Source organism: Scyliorhinus torazame, chromosome 20 (assembly GCF_047496885.1).
Source record: "Scyliorhinus torazame isolate Kashiwa2021f chromosome 20, sScyTor2.1, whole genome shotgun sequence".
NCBI classification, from domain to species: Eukaryota; Metazoa; Chordata; class Chondrichthyes; order Carcharhiniformes; family Scyliorhinidae; genus Scyliorhinus; species Scyliorhinus torazame.
In genome coordinates this window covers 15,050,629-15,063,340 of record NC_092726.1, presented here as the reverse complement: position 1 = coordinate 15,063,340, position 12,712 = coordinate 15,050,629, and the positions used below count along the sequence as shown (strand labels likewise).

Sequence of the window (12,712 nt, the reverse complement as noted above, 5' to 3'; positions counted from 1 at the left end):
ATTAAACACTGACCAAAACTAACAATACAAATGGGAGAGTAAAAACAGTACAAGGTTTTGCTTTGGTTCAGCAAAGGAATATGTCAGCTCGGATTGTTTCTCCTCCATCATCCAGCACCAGTGTGGACAAAGGATTATTATATCAATCAAGGGTGGGATCGCTCCTCCAATTACATTGAACACATTTCTGCGGAGCACAAATCACATGTGTGTGTATATGTATGTGGGAGCAAGAGTTTGTTTGGAGTAGAGGCTGGAGGTGGTGCAATAAAACCTCATCAAAAACGAAATGTTCTACAGGAGAACCGCTACATTTCCAGATCATCGAACCAAAATGTTTCTCTCGACAGATGCTGCCTAATTCTTACAGAATTGCAAATTTTACATGACAATTGAGAATTGCAAATGTTGCAGTGTTTTGCTTTGGCTGCAATATTTGCAGGAATTTGGCCAAGCTCTAACTGGCAACATTGTTACGTATGAAATTCAGGATTGCCAACAGTGACTTGCCCAGGCAAATATTTTGCAGATGCGAGGACAATGTTGTCATCAGCCGGGGCTTCGAAACTCCGAAGTGTATTATGAAGTTAACCTGACGTCAAACTTTTATGTTGAATTTGGCTACAATGAGCACAAGAACCTTCACTTCAGGCGTGATTCATTACACTTCCTAGCCTTTATCAAAACAGTTTATTAAAAGAATGGTGTTAACATATATAACACAGTAAAGCATTTCTCAATTGCAAACATAAAGAAAACACAAGTTACAGTAATCTATGTATATAACTCTTAATGAATCCCCCTTAGTCGCTGTTCCAATTCAATACAAAATCCAAAAATAAATCCTTTTCAAGGGTGTGGCCCAGCACACTGTAATCTAATTTGAATGGTACTGGTCCTTTCCTGGAGATCCAGCCTCCAACCAGCAGATTCAAAACTCCTTCCGGAAAGCAAATCTATCTCTTTAAAGTTACCCAGGCAGTTTGCCACACCCCATGTGCTTTCAGGTCCCTGGAACAGCTATAAAATGAAAACAGGGAACACTGCTTCTCTTCTGCAGTCCAAAGCAACAAACCGGAACTGAAACCCCAACACTAAACCCTTCTCACCCACAAATAACATCACTGAAGCCGTGCTACAAGTCATGTGGTATGTGTCATAATATCCACTCATGTATATAATGAGATGCAGTCAGTTCAGTATAGTGTCGACCCACAGCTGAATATTATCAGTTCTATCGTTGAATAAAACAGTGTTGGATCTTCTCCAGTGTTAGACGTCTGTATCTAGCTTCCCTGCATCGAGTGCAGTCCGCATCGAATCGACCTGCCTAACACATCATTGTACCAGAGTGATACTGATCTTGACAGACCTACCTCGAGTGAACCAGCATTGACCAGCAAGCAGCCATCCGGTAAAATGGGAAATATCCAGCCCCCTCCCGCAGCTCCGCATCTCTGGCAACCTCGGCGTCAATTGGAAAATCTTCAAGCAAAAGTTCCTCTTGTACATCGAGGCCTCCGACCTCGAAGCAGCATCGAATGCCAGGAAGATCGCACTATTTCTCTTCACCGCGGGGACCACGCCATCCACAACTCCCTTCCGTTCGCTGACGACGAAGACAAAACAAAATTCAAAACAGTCTTGAAGTTTGACAGCCACTGCGACATTGAGGTGAATGGGAGCTTTGAACGGTACGTTTTCCAGCAGAGGCTTCAGGGTAAGGATGAACTTTTTCAGTCCTTCGTGACCCATCTCCACATCCTAGCGCAGTCATGTAACTATGCCTCGACGACTGATTCCATGATCAGATCGTTTTCGGGATCCACTCCGACTCCCTTCGGCAGCAGTTCCTGAAAGTCAAACAATTGACCCTGTGTCGCTATCGAGACGTTGTCCATGAATATGCCAAGAATCGTTACTCCCACATCAGGGCGGCAGAAACTGCAAAGCTGGCCTCCCACGAGGCGGAACGGGTGCAGGCCATTGCACAAATGCAGGGCCTGAGCATCGAGGAGAGTGGCCGTTTCGCGTGTTTTTCCCGGGTCCCTGCGCATGCGCGCCACGACAGAGTGGACTATGAGCCCGACAACGCAGGTGCGTACGTTGACCGACCGCACTGCGCATGCGTCATGACGTGTCGGAATTGTGGCTCCGCCCATTTAAAGCGGCAATGTCTGGCAAAAGGATGCCGTTGGCTACAGTGTGGCAAGCTTGGCCACTACGCAGATCTACTCCACCGCTCGGCAGACAGCAATCCCAGCTGCAGCGCAGAAGTGTCCGCTCAATATAACTAGGCATGCCAGATTCCGATCCCGACAGCCCAACAGACCCTTATGCTGAGTGCCTCAAGTCCCCACACCGGGTGGGCATCATAACTACACATGTGCTGCCTTCCACCACAACGGCGAAACGCCTCTCGATCCTCAGCGTGGATCCCAACGACGAGTGGTGTGCTGTCCTCACAGTTAACAAGGCTTGCATCCGATTTAAACTAGACATCGGCGCATCAGCGAACCTCATCTCAAAATCCGACCTGGAAACCATCCGTGCCAGACCAAACATTCTTCCACCGGCCTGCCAGCTCCTTGACTACATTGGAAATGCCATAGCTGCCAGCGGCTCCTGTCAACTAGGGGAATCCAACAAGGCGATCAAGGCAACACTGCGGTTTGAAATCGTCGGGCCTGACAGAGCGTCCCTGCTCGGTGCTCAAGCCTGCAAGCTCCCGAACCTGGTTCAGTGAGTCCACACCATGTCATCATCACCGGCGACGGCCTCGCCTGATGGAAACTTGTAAGCCGACATAGATGATATTATCACGCAGTACCACAGCGTATTCGATGGAATGGGCACGCTCCCATACCGATATAAAATCCTGCTCAAGCTGAACGCCACTCCTGTAATTCATGCACCACGCCAGGTGCCGGCACCCCTCAAGGATCGTCTGAAGAAGCAATGACAGGACCTCCAAGACCAGGGCATCATCTCGAAAGTCACAGAGCCAACATACTGGGTCAGCTCCATGGTCAGCGTAAAGAAGCAGTCAGGGGAGCTTCGCATTTGCATTGACCCCAAGGATCTAAACCGCAACATCATGCGGGAGCATTACCCGATACCAAAACGTGAAGAGTTGACCAGTGAGATGCTGGACACCTCCAAGGATTTTTGGCAAATACAGATGGACACGTCCAGTCGCAAGCTGTGCACGTTCACCACCCAGTTCAGTCGCTATTGCTACAACCGGATGCCTTTTGGGATCATATCTGCCTCCCAAGTATTTCACCGCATCATGGAGCAGATGATGGAGGTCATCGAGGGGGGTGCGAGTATACGTTGACGACGAAATTATCTGGTCCACAACGCCCCAGGAACACATCGCTCGCCTCAAGAAGGTATTCCAGAGAATTCATGGACATGGTCTCCAGCTCAACAGGGCCAAATGCTCATTTGGCCAATCGGATATTAAGTTCCTGGGTGACCACATCTCGCAGCAGGGCGTGCGGCCAGATGCCGACAAGTTCTCAGCGATCAACGCCATGAAGACCCCGGAGGACAAGAAGGCGGTCCTCCCCTTCCTCGGGATGGTCAACTTGCTCGGGAAATTCATTCCCAATATGGCATCCCACACCACGGCCCTCCGCCATCTCATCAAGAAGTCGACGGAATTCCAGTGGCTGCCCACGCATGAAGAGGAATGGCGGGAGCTGAAAGCAAAGCTCACCACAGTCCCGGCACTAGCGTTCTTCGACCCAACCAAGGAAATTAAGATATCGACTGATGCAAGCCAGGACGGCATTGGGGCGGTGCTCCTTCAGTGAGATGACTCCTCGTCCTGGGCTCCAGTGCCGTATGCCTCCAGGGCCATGACGCCCACTGAGCAACGGTACGCTCAGATTGAGAAGGAGTGTCTGGGCCTCCTGACAGGGATAGTAAAGTTTCACGACTACGTCTACGGCCTGCCAAAATTCACGGTAGAAACGGACCACAGGCCCTAGTCCATATAATCCAGAAGGATTTAAATGACGACACCTCGGTTAGAGCAAATTCTTCTTCAGCTACGCCGCTACGACTTCAAACTTGTCTACACGCCAGGCAAAGAGCTGATCGTTGCAGATGCCCTATCCAGGTCCATTACCACACCGTGTGAACAAAGTGACTTCATCTGCCACATAGAAGCGCAAGTGCAGTTGTGTGCCACCAACCTTCCGGCCTCTGACGAATGGGTGGTCCAAATTCGTGAGGAGACGGCCAAGGATCCTCTGGCTACAGCATGTGATGCAGCACCTTACCAATAGCTGACAGAAGGGCCAATGTCCCCAGTTCTATAACGTAAAAGACGACCTGATGGTGGTGGGGGAAATCCTTCTGAAACTCGACAGGATCGTAATTCCTCAGAGCATGCGGGCTATGGTGATGGGCTAACTCCATGAGGGTCACCTTGGGGTTGAGGAATGCCGACGCAGAGCTCGGGAGGTAGTCTATTGGCCGGGTATCAGCCAGGACATTGCCAACACAGTCCTCAACTGCCCTGTCAGAAGTTTCAACCAGCTCAAATCAAGGAAACGCTGCAACAGCACAAGATCGTGACCTCTCCGTGGTCAAAAGTAGGTGTAGACCTTTTCCACGCCAAGGGGCTTGACTACATACTCCTGGTCAACTACTTCTCCAGTTCCCCAGAAGTGGTGAAACTATCCGACATCACGTCAAAGGCGGTAATCAAAGCCTGCAAAGAAACGTTCGCCAGGCATGGGATTCCGCTCACGGTAATGAGTGACAACGGTCCTTGCTTTTATAGCCAGGAATGGTCTGATTTTGCATAGTCCTACAATTTCCGTCACGTAACCTCCAGTCCCCACTACCTGCAGTCAAGCGGGAAAGCCGAGAAAGGGGTCCATATTGTAAAGCGGTTGCTGTGCAAAGCTGCAGACTCAGGCTCCGACTTCAACCTGGCGATGCTGGCATACAGGGCAATCCCACTAACCACTGGGTTGTCTCCAGCGCAGGTGCTCATGAATCGCACTCTGAGGACTACAGTTCCTGCCATCCATGTTCGAGACCTTGACCACCTCACGGTCTTACAGAAAATGCAGCAGTTGCGGGCTCAACAGAAGGCCACATACAATGCTCATGCCACGGATCTACCCGAGCTGGCCCCAACTGATCATGTTCGTGTCCAGTTGCCTGAGGACGGCTGGTCAGCCACAGCTGTTGTGATCATACAAGTGGCCCCAAGATCGTTCCTTGTCCGCATGGCTGATGGCTCCCTGCTACGGCGCAACAGACGGGCACTGCGAAGAGTTCCACCCCCGCTACCTGACCGAAGTGCCCCGCAGCCTACGATGCTTCCTCCGGACGTACCCTGCCACGAGGCCACCGATCTACCAGCAATCCTGCCGGCCCATGCGACCACCGCGATGGTAGCGATCCTGCCTAGCCACGTGCAGACAGCTCCTGATCCACCTCTGCAGCGATCGACAAGAATTCAGTGCCCACCACAAAGGCTGAATCTGTAGACTGAACTTTTGTGACTTCATCGATTTAACCTCTGTAAATATTGTTTTGTTTGCCATGTATCTGCAATATAATATATAGATATATATATATAGAAAAGCAGGGGGGGAGATGTCATAATATCCACTCATGTATATAATGAGATGCAGACAGGAAGTGATTGACACACAGGATGACCAGTAAGCACTGAACACAGTGCAGCCAAACACCCGACAGGACACCACTGTAAAGCCAGAGGGCACTAGGTTTCCCGCTCTCTCGGGACCCAGCCACTCAGACAGTCAGAGTCCACGTGCTAGCAAGTGCAAACACCATGTGGTAGCTAGTAAGTCTGGTCAGGCTACTACAAGGTCTCCAGTCAGTTTAATATAGTGTCGACCCACAGCTGAATATGTATATCAGTTTTATCGTTGAATAAAACAGTGTTGGATCTTCTCCAGTGTTAGACGTCTGTTTCTAGCTTCCCTGCATCGAGTGCAGTCCACATTGAACCTACCTGCCTAACACATCAGTATGACCAAACATTTCTTAAAGGGACACACGCATGACAATGTTCAATTTATTCCTGCATGGTAGATGGCAAAATAGCATTTGTTTAATTAGTTTAAAGTTTGGTCAGCACTGACATGCCACGTTTATTGCCTTGATCCCGAAAATGGTGGTGAGCCTTCACCTGAAATGGTTAAATTATTGATGATCCCACAATTTGTGGTAGGAAATTCCAGGTTATTAATCCAGCTAAGACATCTTCAACAAGAGTCATCCAAACTCTAAAGGTTAGCTCCCTTCGCTCTCCACAGATGCTGTCAGATCTGCTCAGATGGTCCTGTAGTTTGCTTTTATCATTATGAAGGCAAGATTCCTTGACAATGAGAGACTGTGGAGGGATGCCATTCCCACAACATTGCTGCTCTTGATTTTCCCAGTCATAAATATTGCAGTGCAGGAGCAGTCTGTTGAAATAACTGGTATGTTGCAGCAGTTCATCCAGTAGATTGTTTCAGCAACACTGCACCAGTGGCGGATTTTGACTTCAGTGACAAGGCAACAACTTTGCAAATTGCTCCAGGTTTTTTGCCCTTTTAGTAAAATGAAATTCCATGACATTTCCCAAGTTGAAGATGTTTTTAGTGTCTCAAACTAAAGATATGGCATCAACCATGGGCATGCAGTATCATTTTAGAATTGTTTCTTTCATCAGGTGCCTGCACTCAACTTATCTTGTTCACTGTGCTTCAGCTCTCAAGAATGCACTTGCCAAGTCTTGTGCCTCCACAACAAAAATAATTTGCAAATTACACTTCAAACAAAATTCCTCCCCCAAATGAGGAAAGTGTGTGAAATCGCATGCGTACGACTCGACCGATTACAGCTGTTCTGGCAGTGTCAAAAGCAGCCAATCTGACCTGATTGGTAGGCTACTGTTGATGACTGCTGTTCTGGCAGTCTCTCAATAAAGTTTCATGACTTTTCAAGGAAATATCTATGTCTATTCCAGGCTTGGAAAAGTCATTTACAAATTCTATGACTTCCAGGATTGCCATGATCTGCAGGAACCCTGCTGGATGGGGCTGAACTTCACTATATTGTTGCAGTTTCACTCAACTAAACAAGCAACGAGCATTCCCTCACACTCCTGACATAAGCCTGGAGATGGTTTGAATGGTTAAAGAGTATCTGGCCACTGACCTGTTTGTGGCTACAACATTGATCCGGCTGGCCCAATTCAACTTCTGATCAAATGATCAAGATTACAGAGTAATTTGAAGGGAAATGATGGAGCTTCCTCTTTACTGAAATGGTGATTGCACCAAGGTCACTTGCCATATGCATTACCTGCTCCCAGTCAACCAAAGTTTGGATGTTGTTCAGGTCCTCCTGCTGGCTAGTGTGAGCTGCTCAATAATCAGAGGAGTTGTGAATGGAACTTCCAAGGATAATGGTCAGCAAAATGTCCCACTTCTGATTTAAGATGGAGGAAAGGAAATCAAGCAGCTATAGAAAGCTGGACCAAGAATTCTACCCTGAGGAATCCTTCAATGATGTCCTGGACTTCTGATGATTGGTTTCTTTACAATGGCTGTGTTCCTTTACGTCAATCTGAGTACAGCATTTTTTGAAATTGGATTTGCCTCTGAACCTATTAGCTTCAATTAGAATTGCTCCATTGGGTTATTCATAGCTGAATGCAGCAACGACTTCCATGGTGATTGCACTCATTTCCAGTCTTCCATTATTGAACCCATGTCTGGACCAAGGCTGCGGCATGGTTTGAAAGTGACCCAAAATGAACATCATTAAGCAGGTCACCACTGAGCAGTGTCACTTGATGCATTATTAATAACTGCATCAATTAGTTTACTTAGGATTGGGAGGATAATCGGGCAGTAATTGGCCAGGTTGGATTCAACAAACGTTTCACACAAGAGCAAATTTCCATCTCAGCACAAGATTGCAGAACCTTCAGAATCAATATTAACAGGTGCATTATAGTGCTTGTCCACTAATTATGCTGAAATTAAGTTACTTTTGGAAAAATGTCATGTGGAACTGGACAATGGGTCCAAGAATCAAAACGTTAACTGTTTCCTCTTGGTGTGCCAGCATCTTTTAAAAAAATATTTCTATTAGTATTTTACAGAGTAACAGCTCAAATGTATCTGATATATACAAAAACAAGTTTGTGTCTTATTTACAACGGTTTTTACATAAGGTTCCCCCCTCCTTCGTTAGTAGTTTTGTTCCCCTTTTAGTGTTGCCATCTACCCTAGGTGCCATGTATTGTGTTCCATTTCTTTTTGCTGGGGCTTTTATTTTTTATTGTTTGGTGGCAGCACGGTCGCATAGTGGTTAGCACTGTGGCTTCACAGCACATGGGTCCCAGGTTCGATGCCCTGCTGGGTCACTGTCTGTGCGGAGTCTGCACGTTCTCCCCGTGTCTGCGTGGGTTTGCTCCGGGTGCTCCGGTTTCCTCCCACAGTCCAAAGACGTGCAGGTTAGGTAGATTGGCCATGCTAAATTGCCCTGTGTCCAAAAAGATTAGATGGGGTGATTGGGTTATGGGGATAGGGTGGAAGTGAGGGCTTAAGTGGGTCGGTACTCGATGGGCCGAATGGCCTCCTTCTGCACTGTATGTTCTATGTTCTAATTGTTTGCCCTATCTCAAATATTTTTGAACGAATTAACAAAAGCATTCAAAGAAAATGGAAAAAGATCATTTAATACCAGTACTATAGATTCCTTCCCACCTCCCTCTCCCACCCCCTCCAACAAACACACCCCACCTCCAATCACTCCTTTTCCCCTCTGAACAACCACCCCCCTCCCCCCACTGCCCCTCCGACCAACTCCCCTCACTGCCCCTCCGACCACCCCCCCCCCAAACTGCCCCTCCGACCAACCCCCTTCCCGACTGCCCCTCCGACCAACTCCCTGGGCTGGATTCTCCAAAAATGGGGCTATGTCCCCACGCCAGCGTTAAAATGCTAGCGTTTCGCTCCAGACTTTCCCACAAAAAATTAAAGTCCAATTCACCTACCTGCAGGCGGCTGGCAGGGACCCGGGGAGCTTCATACACCTTTGGCTGCGGATACGGGCCCCCGTACTTCCAGTTCCGAGTCCACACATGCGCACGGCGGCGGCCTCGCCAGGCCTGGACCACCAAACAAGGTCCCACCGATCTGCCCCGCGCCGCTCCACATGACCCACGCGTTCGCCGTCCCCGCCACGCATAATGCCCCCCCTGGCATGGCACCTAGGGTAGATGGCAACACGAAGAGGGAACAGAGAATCCAGCCCCAATCCGATCAACACTTCCATCACTCAAATTCTATTCTCCCCTCACCTCACCCAAATTCTCCCCCCCTCGCCTCAATTCTCCCCGCCTCAATTCTTCACCCCCTCGCCTCAATTCTCCTCCCCTTCGCCTCAATTCTCCTCCCCCTCGCCTCAATTCTCCTCCCCCTCGCCTCAATTCTCCCCCTCCTCAATTCTCCTCCCCCTCGCTTCAATTCTCCTCCCCCTCGCCTCAATTCTCCTCCCCCTCGCCTCAATTCTCCACCCCCTCGCCTCAATTCTCCACCCCCTTCGCCTCAATTCTCCTCCCCCTCACCTCAATTCTCCCCGTCCTCAATTCTCCTCCCCCTCGCCTCAATTCTCCTCCCCCTCGCCTCAATTCTCCCCCTCCTCGCCTCAATTCTCCCCCTCCTCAATTCTCCTCCCCCTCGCTTCAATTCTCCTCCCCCTCGCCTCAATTCTCCTCCCCCTCGCCTCAATTCTCCTCCCCCTCGCCTCAATTCTCCTCCCCCTCGCCTCAATTCTCCTCCCCCTCGCCTCAATTCTCCTCCCCCTCGCCTCAATTCTCCTCCCCCTCGCCTCAATTCTCCTCCCCTTCGCCTCAATTCTCCTCCCCCTCGCCTCAATTCTCCTCCCCCTCGCCTCAATTCTCCTCCCCCTCGCCTCAATTCTCCCCGTCCTCAATTCTCCTCCCCCTCGCCTCAATTCTCCTCCCCCTCGCCTCAATTCTCCTCCCCCTCGCCTCAATTCTCCTCCTCCTCGCCTCAATTCTCCCCTCCTCAATTCTCCTCCCCCTCGCTTCAATTCTCCTCCCCCTCGCCTCAATTCTCCCCCTCCTCAATTCTCCTCCCCCTCAATTCTCCTCCCCCTCGCCTCAATTCTCCTCCCCCTCGCCTCAATTCTCCTCCCCCTCGCCTCAATTCTCCCCCTCCTCAATTCTCCTCCCCCTCGCTTCAATTCTCCTCCCCCTCGCCTCAATTCTCCCCGCCTCAATTCTTCACCCCCTCGCCTCAATTCTCCTCCCCTTCGCCTCAATTCTCCTCCCCCTCGCCTCAATTCTCCTCCCCCTCGCCTCAATTCTCCCCCTCCTCAATTCTCCTCCCCCTCGCTTCAATTCTCCTCCCCCTCGCCTCAATTCTCCTCCCCCTCGCCTCAATTCTCCACCCCCTCGCCTCAATTCTCCACCCCCTTCGCCTCAATTCTCCTCCCCCTCACCTCAATTCTCCCCGTCCTCAATTCTCCTCCCCCTCGCCTCAATTCTCCTCCCCCTCGCCTCAATTCTCCCCCTCCTCGCCTCAATTCTCCCCCTCCTCAATTCTCCTCCCCCTCGCTTCAATTCTCCTCCCCCTCGCCTCAATTCTCCTCCCCCTCGCCTCAATTCTCCTCCCCCTCGCCTCAATTCTCCTCCCCCTCGCCTCAATTCTCCTCCCCCTCGCCTCAATTCTCCTCCCCCTCGCCTCAATTCTCCTCCCCCTCGCCTCAATTCTCCTCCCCTTCGCCTCAATTCTCCTCCCCCTCGCCTCAATTCTCCTCCCCCTCGCCTCAATTCTCCTCCCCCTCACCTCAATTCTCCCCGTCCTCAATTCTCCTCCCCCTCGCCTCAATTCTCCTCCCCCTCGCCTCAATTCTCCTCCCCCTCGCCTCAATTCTCCTCCTCCTCGCCTCAATTCTCCCCTCCTCAATTCTCCTCCCCCTCGCTTCAATTCTCCTCCCCCTCGCCTCAATTCTCCCCCTCCTCAATTCTCCTCCCCCTCAATTCTCCTCCCCCTCGCCTCAATTCTCCTCCCCCTCGCCTCAATTCTCCTCCCCCTCGCCTCAATTCTCCTCCCCCTCGCCTCAATTCTCCTCCCCCTCGCCTCAATTCTCCCCCCCCTCGCCTCAATTCTCCCCCCCCTCGCCTCAATTCTCCTCCCCCTCGCCTCAATTCTCCTCCCCCTCGCTTCAATTCTCCTCCCTCGCCTCAATTCTCCTCCCCCTCGCCTCAATTCTCCTCCCCCTCGCCTCAATTCTCCCCCCTCGCCTCAATTCTCCTCCCCCTCGCCTCAATTCTCCTCCCCCTCGCCTCAATTCTCCCCCTTCTCAATTCTCCTCCCCCTCGCCTCAATTCTCCTCCCTCGCTTCAATTCTCCTCCCCCTCGCTTCAATTCTCCTCCCTCGCCTCAATTCTCCCCCTCGCCTCAATTCTCCTCCCTCGCCTCAATTCTCCCCCTCGCCTCAATTCTCCTCCCCCTCGCCTCAATTCTCCCCCTTCTCAATTCTCCTCCCCCTCGCCTCAATTCTCCTCCCTCGCCTCAATTCTCCCCCTCGCCTCAATTCTCCTCCCCCTCGCCTCAATTCTCCTCCCCCTCGCCTCAATTCTCCCCCTCGCCTCAATTCTCCTCCCCCTCGCCTCAATTCTCCTCCCCCTCGCCTCAATTCTCCTCCCTCGCCTCAATTCTCCCCCTCGCCTCAATTCTCCTCCCCCTCGCCTCAATTCTCCTCCCCCTCGCCTCAATTCTCCTCCCCCTCGCCTCAATTCTCCTCCCCCTCGCCTCAATTCTCCTCCCCCTCGCCTCAATTCTCCTCCCCCTCGCCTCAATTCTCCCCCTCCTCGCCTCAATTCTCCCCCTCCTCAATTCTCCTCCTCCCCTCGCTTCAATTCTCCTCCCCCTCGCCTCAATTCTCCTCCCCCTCGCCTCAATTCAACCCCCTCTCACCAAATTCTCTCTCCCCTCCCCGTCCTCCAGCCCGCGACCCGCCCCTTGCTCTTCGCCGCACCCACAAACGAGCACACACCTCGCCGCTCCAAGCTTCCGAAGCCGCCTCGCGGCCCAAGACTTCCACCTGCGCCGCGTCACTGCTGCCGGACAACAAAGGCCCGCCGCCTCGCGCGCTGCCCAACTGCCCTGGCGCGCGCGCGCACACACCAGACTCCCGCGCCGCCTCCCCATTGGTCAAAGTCGGAGTGCCGCTCCCGCTGCCGCCTGCAGGGGGCGCAAAGAGCCGGGCGCCCGCTTTCCCCCCCCTCGACCTTGTGTCATCGCTCTTTTGTGTTTGACATCGGTGCTCTCTGCTCCTGGCTCTGAACTTCTGTTCGCAGCCTCGCTGAACAGCGAACGCCCCTGTTTGATCAGACATTGTCATTGTTCCATTTGGTTAAAAGAAAAAAGCACAAGCAATCTTCAGCTTTCGGCCAACGCCAAGTCAGAAATGTATTGGTTCGTTCAAAACAAACCGGTGTGTTGCTGCCTCAGCGTGTGTTTGAAGAAACGGTTGAGCAAACTCCCGCTGCTCTACAGCTTTACATTTACCCCACAGATTTTGTTTTGAAATGAGAATGCAGTTGCACCCATCAAAAACCACCTAAAGACAAGTCAATTGTGATGATGTGCAGAAAGCAAGTTCTGCATTATGTTATGCATGA

The 12,712-nt window shown here is 51.3% G+C and overlaps 1 protein-coding gene across 4 annotated transcripts in view; it reads right to left on the bottom strand.

Annotated features, from left to right (window-relative positions):
- Positions 1–12,211, bottom strand: part of LOC140396900 (glycerol-3-phosphate acyltransferase 1, mitochondrial-like) — a 79,933-nt gene extending 67,722 nt beyond the window's left edge. For 3 of the 4 annotated variants that reach the window (XM_072485749.1, XM_072485751.1, XM_072485752.1), the window contains exon 1: positions 12,085–12,211. The gene's annotated coding sequence lies outside the window, so the exon portion shown is untranslated. Of the gene's footprint in view, positions 1–9,052; positions 9,269–12,084 lie in introns of all 4 variants that reach the window. The other variant, XM_072485750.1, reaches the window with a different exon arrangement.
- Between the last annotated feature and the right edge of the window lie 501 nt (positions 12,212–12,712).